We start from the raw sequence: 13,458 nt of genomic DNA, 5'->3' as shown, positions 1-13,458 counted from the left end.
ATCACACACTTTTCATCACAATTCTAATAAATCTGACAAAACCTCATCAGCAATTCCAAGAATAATTATCTTATAAATATCATCATAGTCACATTTGCCACTAACCTAAAGGAGATTATTAATAGAATTATCTATGGATTCTCCAAAATGCTGAACTCTATTCAATTTTGCTCCTTCAAGAAATGTATCTGTTCTGAGGTTAAAAAGCTATTGTCAAAGTGTTCCAGAAATATCTGTTGCTTCTTTAACATCTTTGTGAACTATGATCTCATCAGTTAAAATTCCAGTCAGGTACAAAAGTATATCTGCGTGTTCAACTTCAGGTGTAGCATTTAATTTTAAAGCAATTCTGTATCCTCAGAACTATTTTATCCAAGGCATTGTTCCATTTGGCTTATCTCTGAAATGTAATCAACTTGAAAATATTACTTCTGTTGTTATTTCTTCCTAATGTAACTATTTGTTTGCTTTCAGGGTTTTCTTTCACTTCTGCAGTATTACAGTGCTGCTAATACTGATGTACTGGAGGCTTTTAATCAACATGGTGGATTTCTATCTCCTTTTGGCTAAAATATAACATAATCACTATCTCCATAGGTTCACTTTCAGAATCCCACTGTTCATTGTTGTAATAAATAATTGCTGCTTCTTTTAAGCTTTACTGAATAACTTCCCATCGTTTTAGCAAAGGATTTCAGCTTCAATCAAAATTTTATAGAATGATTTTTGCTCTGTGCAATTGAACAAATGTTCTTGCCTTTACCATATGTTAAATGGTAGATCTTCCTACTCTAAGTGGCTTTTAACATTTTTGTTGCATTGATGTTGGTGGCTACTTCTAATTTGCCCACTTATCCATTTAATTCTGGCTTTGTGCCATTCCTAGATCTGCAACTTTATGTTAAATTGCTTCTGCAGCCCTTAATTTTCCCTTACAGTAGCCATGCCTTGAGCTGACTGTTGCCATAGCAGTGACACTTAACCTGAGCTTTTATTTTAAGATTCTAGCTTTCCCAACATGTAGTTCTGTGACATTTTTAAAAGATTTCCCCTTTCCCACCAAGGATTTTAATTTTTTTTTAAATTCACTCAGGGAACGTGGGTGTCGTTGGCTGGGCCAGCATTTACTGCCCAGCCCTAGTTGCCCTTGAGAAGGCAGCGGTGAGCTGCTTTCTTAAACAGCAACAGTCCATCTGCAGTAGGTAAACTCACAAACGCCCTTAGGGAGGGATTTTGAATGAGGATCAAATTAACAGAAAAGACAACCAAGTTCTGTACCTCACAAAGAATTCCTGCTTATTCAAATAAGTACTTTCTAATTACCAGTAAAACAGCTATGAATTGTCAATGTACAGCTTCACTAGTTTAAACTTTAAGCCTTTTTTAAACATCCTCTTCTCATCCACAAACGAACAAGAAAAATCAGTTCATGAATGGAAGAGGTGGAACCGGGTACCACATTACTTGTAGAATCTGTTTGCTCACTGTTTGAATATCAACTTGGGACCATTCTCACAGACCATCAGTACCCAGTGCAACCATCGACAATCAATAGCACTCATATTCCAGTTGCCTGGATTGCTAGCCCACTCTCACTGCAAGGCTTTTACCAGGTATGAAATGAGTTTTGCTGTTGATTGTGGATTTTGCCTTGTTGAATCTTGCCATGAGGTTCTTGTTGGTGGGGTTCTTAAATCTTCAGTTCCCTTCAACTGCTGACCCAAGTTGCAAGAGCAGGCAATTTGTTGCCAGTTTTGAAGGTTTCAAACTGCTACATACAATGTGTTATGTAAGCAATCAAATCAAATCCACATCGACCAACAGCAGACACAGTTGCTCCATTGCCTCCCATGTTGTGTGAGTAATCAGATCATGATACTGTATGAGCTGCCATTATCCTCTCAAAGTGTAAGGAGCTGTAGAGCCTGTGTGGTCCAGTAGTGGTGAAAAAAAAACCTACCAATATAATGAAAAGAAGCTCTGGTCTTAAACAAGTTGTTGTTTAAGGCATGATAGCAATTATACACAGGTGATATTGGTGAGAGTGATATTGTCTCTTCATTGTTACTGAGAAGATGTTAACTCTTAATCCTTTGAGATCCAAAGCTGTTCTCTTGTTAGTGTTATGAACCAGATCAAAACCTATCAAAATATATTAAGGTAGCCTAGACCCAGCCTTTTGTTATGTTAAAGTGTAAGATGCTGCATTCTAGATGCAATTCGATTGGTCAACTTACTCGACATCAAGCAAAATACACTTTTTTACAGATGGAAATAGAAATTGCTGGGAAATCTCAGCAAGTCTGGCAGCATCTGTGGAGAGAACTCAAAGTTAAAGCTTCGAGTCGAATGATCCTTCCTTAGAACTGTTTTTACTTGGCAGACAAAATTAAAAGAACTATTGAAATGCAATATAATAGATATATTAAGTATTACTAATTAAATGTTCCAACATACTAACATCCCATAAACACTTGGCAAAGGCAAATTCAGTAAAATAATTGCCTTACATGCAATTCCAGCAGCAGGAAGAGAACCCTAGCTTTTCGCTGTGAGAGAGAGAAGAAAAAAAGTGCTTCCACATCTAGCTTCAAGACCTCAGCAAATACAGAAAGCTAAAACTAAAAATCCTGGTTCTACGGGAGCTTGACCACACCCATTCAGGCTGCGTCTACTGTTCCAACTTTTTTAAAAAACTGTAGGCCTCACAAGCTGCTTACTCTATTGGCTTTGAGCAGGTCACCTCTGTCTCAACCATTCTTCAATAAAAAAGGACTCAATACACCTCTTAAAAATACTGAAAATGAAGTAGTGAGAACTCATGTGGAACAGTAGAGAGTTCAGATTGCCAGCAATGAAAATGGTAGATGATTATGAGTTGATTCATAAATCAAAGTTTGGCTTCCAACTTCAGTTTCACTCTGTGAGGGATAGAAACTGGGGAAAAGAGAAATCCTCAGGTGGTAAGAGAAAGGAGATTTCATTAAAGACAGTAAAGATGGTTTACCACAGGGTAAAAAGGAAACCCAAGAGGGCAAAAGAGAGGTAAAACAGCTCAGGAGTTTTCATTGTAATAAAGTAAGCCACGTGACAACATAGTGTCGGTGGTTCAGAAGAAGCACTGGGAAGATGGATGTGGGAAAACAGGATAAGCCAGTGAGTTTTGTTGAAGTGGGAAAGGAGAACACAATAGCTAAAAAAAAACTGCAAAAGAAGGTACAATCTGATCAGGGGTTAGTTGAGAAGCGAGTGCCAGATCTCTTTAAGGAATGTACTTGAAGGGATATGGTTTGCCAGGAGGAGCATGTGAAGAAGTCAAGATCTTAAGAGGTACAGGAGGAAGTCAATCTTTGATGGTGAGAGATGAGGAGATTTGTCATTCAAAAGGAGTATTGCCAGAGAAAGTAGTAATCTGTGGAATTCATGGTGAGAAGAGCAGCATTCAATTGGATAAAGTGATGTTGGAGAGTCCAGTGAAAAGAAGTGGTCAGAGTAATAGAGAAAGTTTCGGTTCCAGAAATATTTTACCCTTGGTAATGATACAGCTAGATCACAGCTGGGAGTGATGCCTACTGTGACTGAAAAGCCAGTGGAAAATCAAACAACTGAGATGTTACAGGATGTAAATCCTAGGACTTTCCCTCCCTGTGTGGTAGCAAGGTCAGAAAACCACAGGTGGAAACAGGAGGAGAAACATAGATAAGGAAGTTGAAGTTCAATTATCATAAACTATGTTGGTCAAATGTTGAGAGAGAAAGAAAAAGGACAAAAATACACTTCTTAAATCCATAGTAACATCACATTAGAGTCCATGCGCCATCATCCTATTCGGTAGTGCTTAAGGTACCACACAGCATTAACCCTATCAGGCCCTGACACCCTTCTACTATCCAGGGAAGTTCACTGTAATATCCTGATCACCAATTAGTCCTCAACAACATTGTTGAGGCAGACAATTCGGATCATTATCTCATTGCTGTTTGTGGGATCTTGCTGTGTGCAGATCAGTTGCTATGTTCACTGTTATTTTGTTCATAAAATGATTTGGCATATTTGATCACAAAAAGCATTCTGTACAAATACAAATACTTCTGTATCAAGAATCTAAATTCTGAACAGAAATGCCAAAGAACTACAGTATATGGAGGGCAAGTGTTTGATGATACAAACAAGCTGTAAACATGTAGGTGACATTTATGCAGGAAACAGTGGGAGAAACAATACAGAGTGTGTTCTTCTGTAATCCAGGCAAAGGAAGTTAATTTTAAACATCACGTCAGAGGGAAACATATCCCCAGCAGGCAATTCAGACTGCTGCTTCTAAAAAGGTATAAACATAATCCACAGGAACTATTTATCACTAGTTAACTAGTCAGCTGCTCAATAAATGTTCAACAGGAATAACTTCTTGTGCATAATGGGTTCTCATTTTGAAGTTCAGATTAGATTCTTTTGACATTTAAAACTATGTTTGTTCTTTTAAAAGACAATAACAACCTAATAGCAGCTTTGACTCTTAAGGAGCAAGCAATTTTTTTTTGTTCTAAAGTGATTTGTAGAAAAGACGCTGTGATCAGAAAAATTGAAGCCAAAGCATGTACTGATCATGGAAATTAGATGGAATGGAACACCCAAAACCTAGTGCAACAATCAGCAACTTAGGAGGGTGGTAACATTACAAAGATCAAAATGTCACAGTACCATAACAGTGCAGGAGGCCATTCAGCCCATCTCACCCAAGCTCATGCTCTTCAACATTTTATATCACTTGGTGTCACCCAACTCAATCTCTGTCACAACTAACCCAGAATGCCCTCTCTGCAGCCCACCCAATTGCTCATGGCACCTCCCACTCGCACTAAAATTAATGACTGCGCTGTCCACTTTCAATTCCATTCATACCTGCCTCTCTTTTAGGCTAGGAGGAAACAGTCCTCAATAAGGCAGAAGTAGTCAAGTTGGGTGGTGGGCTCATCAACATTTGGTTACCCATCTCTAACAAGGATAGGATACTGACCCTGGCCATTCTGATTGGCTAACAGACCAGGGTCCAAGCCCCTGGACTGGTATTGACAGCAACCCTTGACTTACTGTGTCTCTGACTCCCTTGACTTACTGTGTCTCTGACTAGAGGCCATCTCCCTTGACTCAACCAAGTGCTGCTGACAGCGATGACAAGCCTCCTGACTTTGAATCTTCACTAAAGGACAAGGTGATACAAGGTACTGTGAGCTTGAGGGGGCAAGGAGCAAAAAAGGCAAGGCAAGGATGCTGACAGCATTCAGGTCAGTTCAGTGAGAGAGGTATCAAACAATCCAGTGACGTCAGTCCATTAGTTGGCTGCATGTCCCTAAGCACAAAATGTGCTTGCTGCAGCATGAGGTGCAGCATGAGGTGAAGACCATGAGATGTAAGAGCAAAATTAGTTCATTCGTCCCATTAAATCTGTTCCACCTAGCTGATATGTTTCTCAACCGTATTCTCCTACTGTCACCCCATAATGTTTGATCCCCTTATTAATCAAGAACCTCTGTCTTAAATACACATAATGACTTGACCTCCACAGCCTTCTGGGGCAATGGGTTCCATAGATTCACCACTCTCTGTCTGGACTGCAGGACCATTCCGTAAGCAGCCTGGGTTCTTAGAGGCTGGCACAAGTCAGATATCGATTTCTATGGACATGGCTGGGATCCATGGAGTATATGCCCTAACAATTTGATGCCAAGTGCCCAACATGGAAGTCCTTTGGAGCAAGTGGCAACATGAAGTTGTGACATACTTGCTCAGATTTCCACGTAGCGGACTTTCAATATTTAAATTTGTTTGGCATGATTGGGAATGTCAGAAGCTGCATATGAATAAGGCAAGATATACTGGTAACAAGGTCACTAAATCCCCTTTATTGACAACTAGCCACTGCTTTGATGTCCAGGAGGAAAGATGTAATGAGTTGCTCCCAATATCGAAAGAGGCCTTGCTAGACCTCCGACATGATTCTGTCAGAAATTTCATTACAACCAACATCATTCAAGCCCAGGAAGACTGCACCTAATGTCTGCCATACCAATATCACTAGTACCCGATTGCTATCATTGCTTAAAGAAAATGTAGTTTATTGTAAGAGCCACAATGGACCATTCAGTCCCTTGAACTCTCAACCTAGAAGGAGGAAGGTGGCAGCAAATCTACCTTGTGCACTTTTCAATGAAGTGACTGAGCTGTGAATCCAACACAATGAGCAGCAATGTAGGTCTGATCTCACTGCTCACACATCACATGATCTAAGTGAATGGTAGGGCAGGTTTTTGGGCTGACTCTTCATTTTCTCCAAACCCCAAAACTGAAAGAACTGAAATGACACTGCTGACCTCAGCCCCACATCAAGGAAGGTCCACGGTCAGAACTGCAAAGTCTACAGCCAGCACGTGGGTGGAACTGTTACACTATGTCAAAAAAAACCATTCATTAAGTAAACCATGCACAGAGACCCCACTTCATTGCTCAGTTCATTTACATTTGTGCACTGGATAGTTCACCTCCGACAGGATGTCAACAGGATCCTATGTTTTTACGCATTGGAGACTAAAATTAGCCCATTTTATGAGACTGAAATGGGAACGTTAATAAGCAATACAGCCCATGACCACTTTGCAAGGACCATTGATAAATTGATCAAGAGCAATATTTATACATCACCGTTTTAACAATGGTAGGGCTCCTATATGTCATTTCCAAAATACAAAACAGAGGCATGAAATGATATCGCTGATGGTGAATGGCCTGAAGTCCACTCTTCCTGCATGTTTTACCCGCATGTTTTTAGCTCCTTTGGATGCTCCTCAGACACAGAAGTTCAAATGAACAAAGAAATCAAGTCTGCACTCTGACTTGCCCCAGTAACAAGTTTTGGGGCTACAAATTGCATCAAGGTTCCAGGATTTACTCAATTCCATTTGTACCAAAATTTAACAAAGATATTCAGGCTTGTTTCCACATCAGAAGGCTGATGGGGATTGACGTACATGTTTTCCACAGATAAATTTGCTGCCACATTAAAAAAAACATTAAATCGAGACAAAGTGTGGTGCCTAACATATCTAACAGTGGGCTGTGGTCATGTGTCAGTAAGCCTCAGCACTGCTCAATTCTGCTGCACCCCTTCCATTTATGAATGACGTCAAAAATTACAAAATACCAGGTTATAGCCCAACAGATTTATTTGAAACCGCAAGCTTTTATAAATGAAACAGTGGGTATCCTCATTACTGAAGTCAATCCAGGTGAATGAGATTGGTCACACTTTGGTCAACTACACATTGGTTGGTCTCAGAATGGGTAATACAAAAATGCAAAAAAAAAACCCTGATATTATTAATTTTTTAAAATACTGACAAACTGCAGAAAGCAGTCTACCTACAACATGCCAATTGTCCCACCATCCACACTTTTTGTCTGGGTTAAAGTTATGCTGGGAGTTACAAATATTAGCATGCTTCCAATAGCACGCAATTCTTCACCTGAACAGTTTGTGAGGGATAGATGGAATGGGAGGTCTTTATACTCACTGATCACAGTGATGACATCAGGAGCCTGCTTCTGAAAGGTATACTGACATTCTGATGATCAGACATAACAAAGCTTCCCCTAGCCCTTGAGTTAAAAAGGAATTTAATGGAAACTGTTTCTATGATGTTTGCAAGATTGTTTTAACTTATGAAATATTTCTCACTATTATGATTTCCTTCTGTCCATTTCACTGGACGTTCAAGATGCTGCACTGGTACAATGTTTAGCCCACTTCATACTCAAGCAGTTTGCAACTTCTCGGATGATAGAAAGAAGATTTGATGGACCTTGTTTCTATTTTCACTGACAGCAACTCTTCTATTCAGCTGTAATCAAAGGTAACCTTTTATTTGGATAGCACCTCTCACAATGACCCAATGAAATACTTTTGTGGAAACCACACCTGTCTACAAAGCCAATTTGCTCATTTTCATCAACAAATAAAGAGATCAATATCCATGTCATTTGTTTTTAGTCTTAATGGGTAGGACAACTCTACTACCCATCTTTAAATTGTTGGAACTGAATAGGCATATAAAACCTTGGCTTAATGTCTCACTGAATGAATGATGCTTCAACAGTGCAGCACATACTTTAAAGTGTTGGCTTAGAATAGAGTTAATGGAATGGGGTTTGTGCCCACAAACCTCTGGCTCAAGCCACGAACACGATCGACTAAACCAAACTGATATCCGGGCGACAATAGTCCTTCCAACAGCTCACCACTGCAGAGAAGGGCCATGGGCTTGATCCACATTGTTAACAGATTGAGTGAAGAGAGAGATACCTGAAGATACAGTGCAGGAAGTGATGTAAAAATACACCAGATAATTTACGCAAAATCGCACTCATGACATCAAGCTATCTCAGCGAATCAGAAGGTGGCTGAATATAGACACAAGTAAAAATTGAAAGAACTGCAGATGCTGTAAATCAGAAACAAAAACAGAAATTGCTTGTGAGGAAGGGTCACTTAACCCAAAACATTAATTATGACTTCTCTCCACAGATGCTGCCAGACCTGCTGAGCTTTTCCAGCAATTCCTGGTTCTTTTGTTGTTGAATAGATACATATATCAATAAGAATTTCTTCACTTGTGAGATGTATATTTGGGAAAACTCTTCATAGAATCCCTACAGTGCAGAAAGAGGCCATTCAGCTCATCGAGTCTGCATCCCCATTGTCCTGCATTTACCATGGCGAATCCACCATACTTGCACACCCCAGATACTGCAGAGCAATTTAATCTGCACATCTTTGTGACTCTGGGAGGAAGCCAGAGCACCCAACAGAAACCCACACAAACTAGCAGAATGTGCAAACTCCACACAGTCACTCAAAACTGGAATCAAACCTAGATTCCTGGTAGTGTGAGACAGCAATGTTAACCACTAAGCCAACGTGCCAAATTCGTTGAGGACAAATAATATCCTGGGTAAAGCAGACATTTTTATTCCGGATAGATGGATTAAAACAGGCTGATTGAAATGTCCTTATGTGAAATCATCTCGGGCACAGGCTGGATAATGTTTGAGAGGGACGTATCTCCCAAGAGAAACTGCCCATGTGAGTGCCAAACTGATCTACTTATTGGAAATGTGTTTCACATGCTAACAGGACAGAACTTTGCTCATGTAGCTACTCATTTGGAAAAAGAAGCAAGAAGACAATCTTGGAACATTAAGCAGGATGTTAGTGAATAAGACAAGCAGATCAAGGAAAGTGTCAAGTTGTTTGGAAAATGGCAAAAAGTAAATATTTGGTGACCACGAAAATCTAAAGTTGAAGAAGTTTAAATTACAGACAGTAAGTTTACAGATCATATTACAAGTATTGAAAATTGTGCCCCTTAGTGGTTTTTTGAATAAGTGCAACAAACATTATTCTCTGAGCTGATACCCAAAGGGCATCTGTTAATTTGATAAAACTCTGATGTGTTTTAAGATTGGGGTGGAGAGGGAGGAGATCTGCAAGGATTTGTGCTCCTGATCACTAGCTAGCAATCCCTGCTGATAAATGCACAGCTTCAATATTAAGTGAAGAACAAGGTAATGCTTTGCTTTGTTTTCCGAGGCCAAACAGTTTGCTGACAATTTTTGCAGAACGTTACAGATATATTGCAGTGAGATTCAATTAAAAATAGGTAAATTCCTGTTTCCACAAATCATTCATAACATGGATTGAGAAGATCACAAATCTAAATACTTCATGCAGTTGTGATCCTTCTGCACTCACACATGGAAACACATCAGCTATAATCTAAGAGAGCAGGGTAACAGGATCAAAGGCTGAATGGCTTCTGTTTTTCCATTGGTCCTGGTCCAGATGAAAGAGGAGCAATGGGTTTATTTTCAACCTCGCTTTATAATTTAATTATAAAGTAACTGCCTGTGGTGATGCATTTAATGAATAGAGCCAAAGTATAGTCTTAAAGTGAAGTAGGGTCAAAGGATGGAGGATAATTGAGACTAGATGCATCAACATTATTCAGTCGCCATTATAAAACCACACATTATTTTTTGATATTTGAATTTCTGTTATAAATTCCCATAGATTTGTATACATTTATATTGAAAACTGCTATGTAAACACATCACGCTGTAATCACACTACTGTGGCAAGTTTCCACAAGCAATTACTATGATAAGTATAAACAGAAAAATAATGTGTATAGATGAGAACAAATGCATGGAAGTAAAGGATGTTCCAGTCAAATTCTTGGTGATACAACACAGAGCGTAACTGCTCTGGAGGACGGTGACCATAATTCTACAGTAGTCAATGCATTGGGTCACTTTGTGCAGCTCTGTGCGTGCAGGTTATTGAAAGGTTTAGTGTTGTTTAGAATGGACTCAATTTCACTGAGAAAGCACTCAACACTGTCTAAATATGAGGTAGTCCATAAATTATGATTGTAATTAATTGACTGAAAACAAAGATATTGTTTTAGTTGATCACATCTTTGACTGGTCTCACTCAGTTTCAGTAACTCCTTGCACTTCTACAGGCTATTTACAAGTTGGAAATCAATGGGCTGCGAGTTCTGCAAAAGAAACCATTGCAGGACTAGTGACAAACAGGACTTAAATCCTAGCTAATGACCAGACCATGTATTTATTGTTGATATAAGACGTTTGCCACACGCAAACCTCTGAATGAAGTTGTGGTGTCACACAGCAGCTTCATGGCGTCTAATCCAATTTTATAGAATTCTTCTCTCATGTGATGTGGGTATGACTGCCAAGGCCAGCATTTGTTCTTCATCCCTAACTCCTCTTGAACTGAGTGTGTTGCTAAGTCATTTCACCAGGCAGTCAAATAACAACCATATTGATGTAGGTCTGCCATTTAAGGTAAGCCACACACCATAAGAAAGGTGTGGGAAGTAAGTAAACCAGATAATTCTTCATCACAATCAATAGCTTTAGGATCACCATTGAGACTGTTGCCAGAGTTGGTGGGTTTGAGCTATAGTGAGAGGTTAAATAGGCTGGGGCTGTTTTCCCCGGAGCATCGGAGACTGAGGGGTGACCTCATAGTGGTTTATAAAATCATGAGGGCCATGGGTAGGGTAAATAGACAAAGGGGGGGTGGGGCTGGAGTCGAGAACCATAGGTTTAGGGTGTGAATGGGAAAGGTACAAAAGGGACCTAATAGAATGAGCTGCCAAAGGAAGTGGTGGAGGCTGGTACATTTAAAAGGCTGGATGAGTATATGAAGGATATGGACCAAGTGCTGGCAAATGGGATGAGTTTAAGTTAGGATATCTGGTCAGTATGAAAGAGTTGGACCAAAGAGTCTGATTCCATCCAGTACATCTCTATGACTCCATCATCCATTCCACATTGACTAACTGCCCCAGTGGGATTTGAACCTGCATCACTCAGGGATTTAGTTTCAGGCTGTGGATTATTAATCCAGTGAATAAAGTGTTCAAACATACTCCCTCCCAGCATACCTGGGACAAGGACACAGCAAGCAAGTATAGAACATCAGGAAATCCATCCCCAGAGATCAAGACTCACTCTCAATATCACTAGAATAAATTGATGCAGGGGATTTATGACATTGTAGTTGCATGTGATTTTAAAACAGAAACACTCAGCTGAGTCCTACACGACTTAAGTGCTCAGTTCGATATGCAAGCACCTGATTATCTTCCACTAACATCTCCAGAATTTCCTTTTTTTTAACTCGGCAAATCTACAGACACCACTATAGAGGGCTAGAGGCTGCTACCGTTTTAAATAAAAACCTCTAGTAAAATCGGAAAGTTGCGAGGTCTCTAAGACTGTGGTCAAGAACCTGATCTCTAACTACTGAAATTAGATTCTGTGAGTTGGACAAACAACATTCACAGCCAAACAGACAGCAAATGGAGCCTTATGAATGAAGCTTCCTTTCTGTGAAACACTGTACAACATTTACACAGGGTGGGATATGGTCCTGTTAATCACTTTACCCCTTGCAAACACTCCGACACGCAACGACAATCGATCAGCAACAATCATGATCCTGTGGCTTGCCAAGGCTAAAAAATGCTGAAGAGAAACCAAGGGAAATCACTAGGAAATGTTTCAAGCCACTGACCTTCTTAGCTAACAATAGTCTATGAATTATTTGTTTAAAAAATTCCACTGCAGTCCTGAAATCGTTTTGTAGTTTGCAATATTTTATGCAAAAATAGATTAAAAATCACAACACTGCCCTTACCTCACTGAACAGTTACTCCAAAATAAAACCCCGTGTGAATCTTGTAAACATTGATCAAAGCCCCCCTCCTGTGCAATGGGTAAGAGGCTATGAACCAGCGTCTAGTAGAATATTAGAGGAAGCCTCTGGAGTCGATGCTGTTTGGGTGTTTCTTAATACAAGAGCCAGCGTAATGACAGTCCGTTGCTAGTTTCGTCAGTATTTCGCCACGCCCACACACAGCTCCAGTTCATCCTCTTCAGCAGTTTATCTGACCGCTTCTACAATATTATTTCGCCTTGAACATCTCCCGTCTAAAACCCTACGCCCGCCCCATGCACCCCACCTCCACGACTCCAAAACCACATAAATGAGGGGCAGCTTTACTGCAAGTGTCACTCGTTCCACAGCTTACAAAACCGTGACTCATTTTCCATCTTTTTTTTGTAAAAGAACATCTTCAAAGTGTCAACTGGTGAGCAAGGGAGCGGATGTCAAGTGAGAGGTAAAAGGAAACGAACAATGTAGGCTTGACAGTCACTAACTTAATCCTGATGAAGGGCTTATGCCCGAAACGTCGAATTTCTTGTTCCTTGGATGCTGCCTGACCTGCTGTGCTTTAACCAGCAACACATTTTCAGCTCTGATCTCCAGCATCTGCAGACCTCATTTTTTACTAACTTAATCCATTCTTGCCACACACACACACATACACACACTCTCTCTCTCGCCCATAATACTGTGAAAGGGGCAATTGCTCTATACTGAACAATTCTTCTGTCCCTACCAAACCAAAACGTTAACGTCTGTGTGCTTTGATGGCAACTTCAAGATTTCAGGTTGACCAAGTGATCACAGGCTGCAACTGATCTTAATAGATCAATAGTGCTCACAGTCCAAGTGTTGTCGACAATCACACCCACTTGGCAACAGATTGATTGCTAACTTACTTTACTCATTAACAAAGGAGACGATTGAGCATTCCTTGGCTTGGTTTGTGCAACGTTTCGTAATTTGCTGACTCATTTTCAGCGGAAAAGCATCAGGTTTTTCGGGAGTGGGGTAACGTTGAGGGTACAGGTTTGATGGGCTGAAGAGCCTCTTCCTTACAGTCTGATTGTAAGATGGGGGTTGGGGGGGATGAGAGAAAACATTGGGTTGAGGAACTGGAAAGGAGTGAAATGGTATGAAGTGAG

The 13,458-nt window shown here is 40.1% G+C and overlaps 1 protein-coding gene across 3 annotated transcripts in view; it reads right to left on the bottom strand.

Moving 5' to 3' along the window:
• Positions 1 to 12,374, bottom strand: part of LOC132833350 (chondroitin sulfate N-acetylgalactosaminyltransferase 1-like) — a 193,973-nt gene extending 181,599 nt beyond the window's left edge. For 2 of the 3 annotated variants that reach the window (XM_060851545.1, XM_060851542.1), the window contains exon 1: positions 12,284 to 12,374. The gene's annotated coding sequence lies outside the window, so the exon portion shown is untranslated. The remainder of the gene's footprint in view (positions 1 to 12,283) is intronic. The other variant, XM_060851544.1, reaches the window with a different exon arrangement.
• Between the last annotated feature and the right edge of the window lie 1,084 nt (positions 12,375 to 13,458).

Source organism: Hemiscyllium ocellatum, chromosome 36 (genome assembly GCF_020745735.1).
Source record: "Hemiscyllium ocellatum isolate sHemOce1 chromosome 36, sHemOce1.pat.X.cur, whole genome shotgun sequence".
Taxonomy (NCBI): Eukaryota; Metazoa; Chordata; class Chondrichthyes; order Orectolobiformes; family Hemiscylliidae; genus Hemiscyllium; species Hemiscyllium ocellatum.
Note: the sequence above shows the minus strand (reverse complement) of the source record. Positions and strands in the feature narration are given on the sequence as shown.